The sequence below is a fragment of the Nicotiana tomentosiformis genome, chromosome 1 (genome assembly GCF_000390325.3).
Source record: "Nicotiana tomentosiformis chromosome 1, ASM39032v3, whole genome shotgun sequence".
Lineage (NCBI taxonomy): Eukaryota > Viridiplantae > Streptophyta > Magnoliopsida > Solanales > Solanaceae > Nicotiana > Nicotiana tomentosiformis.
Genome location: NC_090812.1, coordinates 108653084 through 108661254, shown reverse-complemented (window position 1 = coordinate 108661254; position 8171 = coordinate 108653084). Strand labels below are relative to the sequence as shown.

General features: G+C 32.9%; 1 long non-coding RNA gene across 2 annotated transcripts; it reads left to right on the top strand.

Moving 5' to 3' along the window:
• Positions 1 to 5782: 5782 nt before the first annotated feature.
• On the top strand, positions 5783 to 7844 carry LOC117281466 (uncharacterized). 2 transcript variants are annotated; one of them, XR_004512100.2, is made up of 3 exons: positions 5783 to 6312; positions 7131 to 7193; positions 7458 to 7844. It is a non-coding gene; the product is annotated as an uncharacterized lncRNA (long non-coding RNA). The 2 variants fall into 2 exon arrangements; XR_011412456.1 differs by lacking the exon at positions 7131 to 7193.
• Positions 7845 to 8171: the final 327 nt, after the last annotated feature.

Sequence of the window (8171 nt, the reverse complement as noted above, 5' to 3'; positions counted from 1 at the left end):
TATAAAATCAAGTAATTTAGAATTATGAGATTATTTTCACCACCTTATTACACAAACGATTAGATATTCATGTCTATAGGATTTGTGACGTTCTGATCTGCCTATACGCCAACCCAGAAATTACAACACTGTCTGCATACTACTGGAATCACATATAAATCATGCCTATAGAACTTAATGATTCTAATACATCTTAATTTCGTCTACTACCTAACCAGAAATTTGTTTGCGTGCTTTCCTGCTTATGTGTAGAGGTTACTTGAGCATTTTATTTTGCAATTATATGCAGTCCTATCTGTTTTTGATTGTCGTCTAGTTTTATCTTTTTGAGCACCTGAGTTGAGTCTAGAACTACCTAATAGTAGGTCCAGAGCCCCCTAGACCATAGGCATGGGAAGGGTAGTGCATTCATAGGGTACGACTTAGAATTGAATTTGAATGTCTTTAAGTAAACAACTTCAACATAGTAATCGGGTAGCATGAGATGATAGTCTTTGCCCACTGAATATTATGAGCAACCCCTACCTAAAGGGAGTTGCGAAGTATTATTTATGTTGCACGGGGTCATCCTTTAGGCTAAAAATGTAGGATCCCCCCCCCCTTTTTGTTTATGTTTATGTTATTCACACTTAGTCATTTAACATAGATCCATATAGTTTGTACCTTCGTACTTATTAAGACTTGTATCGATTCTCCTAAGTTTAATAAGACTCTACAACTTCTGAATTTTTCCTCTATTTATTTGATCACCTAGCTTAATTATATAATCCACATAGTCGAAAGTTCGGTCGGGACCCATAGTTATGGACCTCGAAGAGTGCCTAACACCTTCTCTTTGAGGTAATTTAAGCCCTTACCTCATTTTTGGTGGTGTTGACTAGTCAAACAAAGTTATTTGCATAATAGGTGCCCTAACGCACCTTAGAAATCGTTAGGTGGTGACTCTTCTCTTTTAATAGATATTTAAAAGAGTTGTCACACGTCGAAACCCGCTTTCGCGAGAAATGGGGCACGATACCTGATGCAGTAGGTTTCCATATAGGTTTATCCCAGTACCCAGAGGTGCCTTCAAGCTGCACATTCTGCACAATATGCTCAGTTATATCTTCAGGGGAGGTCTCGTCAATCAGCTCCTCATTTTAGCTATCATCTTGCCTCAATTCTGCTACTTCTCCCGGTTCCTCGTTGATATGAAAATCAGGTGGCATCAAGTGGTATAGTGCTCCTAAACCTGTCCAATTTTCATGCCATACATGTATTCATCTCCCACAGTATTTCATGCTCCACATCTTCCCTTGCATTCAGCATCTGCCTCCATACATGAGAGCCTTCCTAAAATCCACTACTATAGAAATCTCTTTATTGCAATACTTGTTGCACATGAAGTTAGACCATAGTGATTTGGTTGTTCTGAATCTCCACAATAGCTTAGCAAACAAATCTCTAGAAACATCATGTAGAGATCTGAACCCTAATCCACCCTCTTCCTTAGGCAGACATAATTTTTGCTAGGATGCCCAATGTCTACTTCTGCCTTCCTCCTTTGTGCTCCAAAAGAACCTTGAAAACATCTTGTTCAAGTGTTCAATAACATTGTTTGGAGGATCAAACACTGATAGCATATGTACTGGCATGCGTTGCAACACACTACTAATGAGTGTTGCTTTCCCACCAAATGATAACAACTTTCCTTTCCAAGAATGTAGTTTCCTTTCACCTTCTTTATGAGATCATTATAGTAATATTTCCTTCTTCAAGTGTAAAAGATGGGGCACCCTAAATAGGTAAAAGGAAACTCCCTCTAGCAAAACCTATGGCATCCCCTACTGCCTGAAATAGTGCATTGGAAACATTAGCATGCATATAGAATGAACTCTTGGATTTGTTGATCATCTGTCCAGAAATCCTCTCATAACTCCCCAATACTGCCATCACCTTCTTCAGACATTCTGGTTGAGCTGAAGCAAAGATGATAGTGTCATCGACATATTCCAAATTATTCAAAAGTTCTGACCACTTAGGCATACCAAAACCTATAAAGGTTTTGTCCTCAAACAGCTTGTTCAAGGATCTAGATAGCACTTCTACTGATAATATGAACAATGTAGGAGACAATGGATCACCTTGTTTTACCCCTCTTGTAGACTTGAAGAATCCTGAAGCTTGACCATTCACCATACCGAGTACCAATTATTGGATATCAAGTTCCACACCATATTGATGAACTGTTCTGCAAACCCTATCTTTCTTAAAACATGAAGTAGATACTTCCAAGACACCTTATCATAGGCCTTAGACATGTCTAGCTTAATCACTACATTGGTTGGCTTAGCTCTAAGTCTTTTATCTATAACTATCTCATGTGCCAATAGAATGTGTTCATAGATACTCGTTTGAGACTTCATGAGGTTATTTATGTTATTTTGAGTTATCTGCTTTAACTGCAATTATGTACTCAGTCATGATTCTTCATTTGCATATCATATCTCAGTCTCTGCTATCATTCACTGTTACATCACATGTTATCATTATTTGAGCTGAGTGGTATGAGATTTGTGAGTCCTTGAGACTTGAGAGATTGATGAATGAGTTGGGCCTGAGAGCCGGGTTGTGAGTGTTATTGTGGATCGGGTTGCACGCCGCAGCAAGCCTTATTAGCTTATTTATTATTGTGGATCAGGTTGCACGCCGCAGCAGTCCTTACAGGCTTTATATCAACTCTTGGGCAGGATACGCCCCTCTGGAGTCTGACATACCAGCAGTGAACGCATGCACAGTGATATATATATATACACGTGCTCTTGTGAGGGGCATTAATGAAATGCACCCGTACAGTGCTAAGTGATTGTGTGTGTGATGAGTGAGCATTTGAGATAGACAGATTGAGTACTCTGAGAGTATGAATTACCTGGGAATATCACTGTGAAATAATACATTAGCATGCATAATTGACATGTAGGCATAGAGATGTACCATTCCTCATGCTAGCTATACTTGACATATTTTTATCAGTGTTGGTCTATAATTGTGAACTTGAAAGCATGTCTAAATTTTTGTACCATGAACGAGCTGATTATGGAAATTACTCTGAGTTATTCCATTGTCATTATTATACTTGTATTGTCATTATATTGGTTCTTTATTCTTCTAAGCTCGTCATTGCTTTCAGCCCAAGATTAGTTCTATTATTTATTGAGTACATGGGATTGATTGTACTTATACTACACTCTGCATTTCATATGCAGATCCAGGTATATTTGGACGTGGTGATTGCTAGATCTATGCTAGTACCTGCTCGGAGACTTTGAGGTAGCTGCTATGACGCTCGCAGGCCTTGACTCTCCTTCCTTTTATTTTCTTCAGTATTGTTCTATTACTCGGACTGTTATTCTAGAGTTTTGGTTTATGTTGATACTTAGTAGTGCTCATGTACTCGTTGACACCAGATTTTGGGGTGGTTGTAATAACATTTCAGTTATTTTTTCAGATGTTTATGAGATTTTTCTGTGTTGAGCTTATTAAAACATATTTTATTCAAATGCTTAGTTGTAATCTGATTATCGGCTTGCCTAGCAAGTATGTTAGGCGCCATCACGATAGGTTGAGATTTTGGATCGTAACAGCAAGAGTTATCTAGGATATGATGATATATAAATTAGTTTTCATGATCATACACATATGTGTATAACGGTATGCATACACAAGACCACTCAATGAAAGGGACTATTGCGGTATTAAATTTGCTCCAAGCTTTGGGAATATCTCTTATTCATGAAAATCTATGGAACACGGGATAATGACATGAAGGTTAGTTATTTTATTAAAATGATACAACTCTTTGTTAGAGTATCGATTAATTTATGTTTATTTTTGTAATAATATAGTAAATAATATTATTTATTATAATTATTCAATGTGGTTTATGGTTGGTATTATGAACTAATAAATGAGTATGATTTATGAAGGAATAATTTACTTTTTATCTTCCAAATGTTTGAATGTTAAAGAAATAAAATACAAAAGGAGAATGGAATTCAAAACATCAAATTTTTTCATGTCAGATTAAGTCGAAGAAATGGGTGACAAGAGATGGACGGAATAGTTAACAAGCAGTATCGAATCCTATTTATTTGCAAAAGACGTGCATATTCAACTCAAATTACAAAAGGCACATATTTAAAACTCCTGAACAACGTGTATTTTGGAAATGGTAGTTTTAAACTAGTGGTACTAGAAATACATGTTTATACCTTATAAAATTAAAATAGGTAAAAAAAAATTACTAGACGATTTTCAATCATTTTGATCTCAACAAATAAGTGATCATACAATAATTATCATTGGTCATTCGCAGGACTTATATTTTTTTCATATATATTTATTTATTTAAAGTTTTGATTTAATAATACTGATATTATTTTCCAAAATTGTATATTGCATGACTCAACATACATGTGTAATGCACGTGCTGAGAGACTAGTACTATATTAAAAATGGGAAGCCTTAAACAAAAAAGTTAAATTACTGAAATAGCCATGTTACTAATCTAATCTATTCAATATACTATATTAAAAGCACGAAATTCCTTAGTGAAATGTCGGTCGTATTTCTTACCCTTAAGAAATCGACTTCACACTAGATAAAATCGTAATCTAGTAATTTAAATTGCTTTTTTATTATTTTGGAATAAATATTCAATTATGCTAATTTTTCTAAAATTAGAACTTTAAAATCAACTAGAATTTTATTTGTTAAATCTTTCCTTATTAGATTGTATTGCAATTTTATTTGCAGTAAGAATGCGTGCTTTTAATACACTAAGAAATTATGTTTCAAAAGGATAAGCAATAGCTTTTTAATTCCTTCCACGTCTAAACTTTATATGATTTGTAGAATTTCAAACTAAAACGCTAAAAAAATCCAAAAGAGAAGATTAATCAAGTGCACTACTAAATTAATTAATTTTGACATTACTGAATAACTTACATATGCTATTCAAAACACGCCAATAAACAGATCCCACCACATATAAATTTAAATATTTAACATGACAAAACACTGATACTAAATTAACAAATATTTTTACAAATAATTATATTTTATATGAATAATAATATTTGTATTCATTACTAATCTTTATTGTTAAAATAATTTTAAAAAAAATATCATGTCAATAAGTACATAATATTTGTATACATAATAATTGAATTTATTTTATTAATATTTTAATATTTAAATAATATTTGTATAAATAAGTAATAAAATTATTTATTAATTAATACATATGCTTATATAAATTTATATAGTTTGTTATCTGCTTAATCATGATAAGAGAAAACTAAGAACATTTTCATATTCTCGTGGGCTAACTAAATGAGATCAACATTTGTTATTTTCAAGAACTTATAATAATTATTATTTTTATTTTATAATTCAAATATAGTATTTAGTATGGTAATTTTTAAAAATTATGTAATAATCGATATGGGTCTCTTTGCGTACCCTAGACTAGTTAACCTAAACATCCATAAGTCAAAATTTAACTAATGTTTCTAATAATTGTTTAACGGTTCCTAATTTCTAATTGGTCTCCAAACGTAGTTTCCTTAGGTAAAGTCACATTAAAGGCGTCTAATAGTGCTCTTGCCAAGAGTTGCGGATCAATTGGTTTTTTGGCTCCTTAGGTAAATAGCACGTTTTTTTGTTTCAATGTCTTTAAAATTAATTCTCCCCATGGCTCTTTCGTCTCACAATTCATCTTCTCCATTGATGACAGGTTCGGCATTTTACTACTCCTTCACCAGACAATTCATCTTCTTTTTTTCCTTTTCTTACCCAGTTTTTGTGCTTTGGCACATATAACCGATGAATACTTTACAGAAAGAAATTTTAATTTGGTTTAATATATACCACAATTTCGAAGAACGACAAACGAAAAGGAAGTTCATATTGAGAGTTTCATGTGGAGATTCTGAGTCATTCCAACACAATTAATTCTGAATAACAACATACGAAGCGGAAGTTCAACAATGAGAGTATTTCGTGTGGAGGTTGCGTGTTATTCCAACTGTAGGCATAAATACTCCCATGTTGGTAGTGACAAATATTGGTATTGGTTCTGACCTTGGTAGATGGTTGGTTGTTATCTTGCTATCAAAGATTTTCTTTTTAGGTTGAAAGTTGAGTATGGAAAGAACGCTATAGAGATTCAACAAATTAACCATCTAAGGCCTCAAGCCAAACAATCACAATGCTTCATATTTAACGAAACCTGTAAGGCTCCTTCACGGGTAAATCACAATGGTCATGTAGGTATGTCTTTTTTTAATCAATGTCATATAACTTTATTTTCTTACCTAAATATGATAAAACCGTCACTAATTCACACAAAATTATAGTGATCGGAAAACATAATTTTCCTGTAATATTTTCTTATTCCACATTTTTTCATTTTTTATTTCTATTCTAATAAATAATAATCCAATTAAAATAGGAGAAATATATATTTTTAGTCACCCCAAAAAATAATAACCAATAAAATATATAATTTTAGATATATGTGTAATTGTGTATTATAGATGTATAATATACTTATTTTATATATTATTTGACCAGTGAATGCAATTAGTTTCACACGATCAGTCAATTTTATATTTTTCCCTTAAAATAGGAATGACCCAAACCAACCTGAGCCAATATCCATATACATATATTAAAATAATACTAAAAGTGAATCATTTTCCCTCGGAAAACTTAGTTTGGATGCATGAGATCCTCACAAAAAAAAGAAACAAAGAATAAAAGGTATAATTAGAGAGCACTTGAAAAACAATTACTATCAATTTGAATGAAAATCTTGAAAAGAAAATAAAAAATAGAAGTATCGTGTTTTGAAGGATTCACTTTTAGTATTATTTTAATTTATATATATATGGGCATTAGATCGGTCGGGTCGGGGTTAGGTCATTTCTATTTAAATTGAATTATTATTTATTAGACAGAAAATAAAAGACAAAAAATTATGGAATAAGAAAATACTACTGAAAAATTATATTTTTAGGCCATTATGATTTTTGCGTGAAAAAATATAGTTATACGACCATTTATGAAATTTACCCGCTCCTCCGCAGGAGCAGAAATTCTCACAACCACTCCTTAAACGGACAGCGAATTAGGTGATGTATTACACCAAGGTATGAAAAGACTTTATATTCACTGAATTGGTGAAACGGTAGTTTTCTCTCTGCTCCGAATAGAAACGGAGAAGCAGAACCGTGTGACTTATGTATTTACAGTTATTTGGTGTTTTGAAATTCACACGAATCCCACCACTTGCTTCTTCTTTCTAACCAAATTACTTTGTGTGGATTCTTGAAATTAGAAACTAATTGATTGATGATTTCCCTTTAGATCTCTCTTCGAAACTGATTTCTTATGGTGGCTTTATTCAATTACAGGTGGATGTAGGGGCGGATGCGCGTTTACCCAAGTGGTGTCATCCGACTCCGCATAGTCGAATAAATTTACTATATAAATATATATGCACACAAAAAAAAGTTCAGTCTTCGGTTCATATTTCGTCGATCAATCCTACCTAATTCACATCTTTGTTGAAAGAATTTATTTTGTAATTCCTAAGGGTGTTAACCGGACGGGCTAGACCGGGATAGATATGGAAAAAAACAGCTCGTCCGGTTAGTGGGGCGGGCCGGTTAGTGGGCTGGGATATTCCGGATTTTGGTGGGCATGTCCGGGTTTGGGCTTATCGAGTCCGGGCCGGGCCGGGTTAATTATTTTTTTTAAAAGTGTATTATGTTTCCTTGTTCAATGTAATTGTTACTTAAGTGTTTGCAAACTTTTAAATAATAAAATAAGTATTTTAAGGCATAAAATTAAACTTTTAAACTTTAAAGCTTAAAGTTTTAAATTTTAAAATTTAAAAATTAAAATTAGGTGGCTACATAAAATTATTTAATAAGACCAATATGTAAGAATCAAAGTTCAAAGGTTTTCGTTTCATATTTTCACTGCATAATAATACTTCAAATTAACTTGTCTTATAAACTAACACATTAAGCTTAAATAAGTCTAACAAATTCAAAATAACCCAAATTGTCTCAAATCAACTTAAATACGAATTCCTGGAGGACGCACAAGACAACCCTTGATAT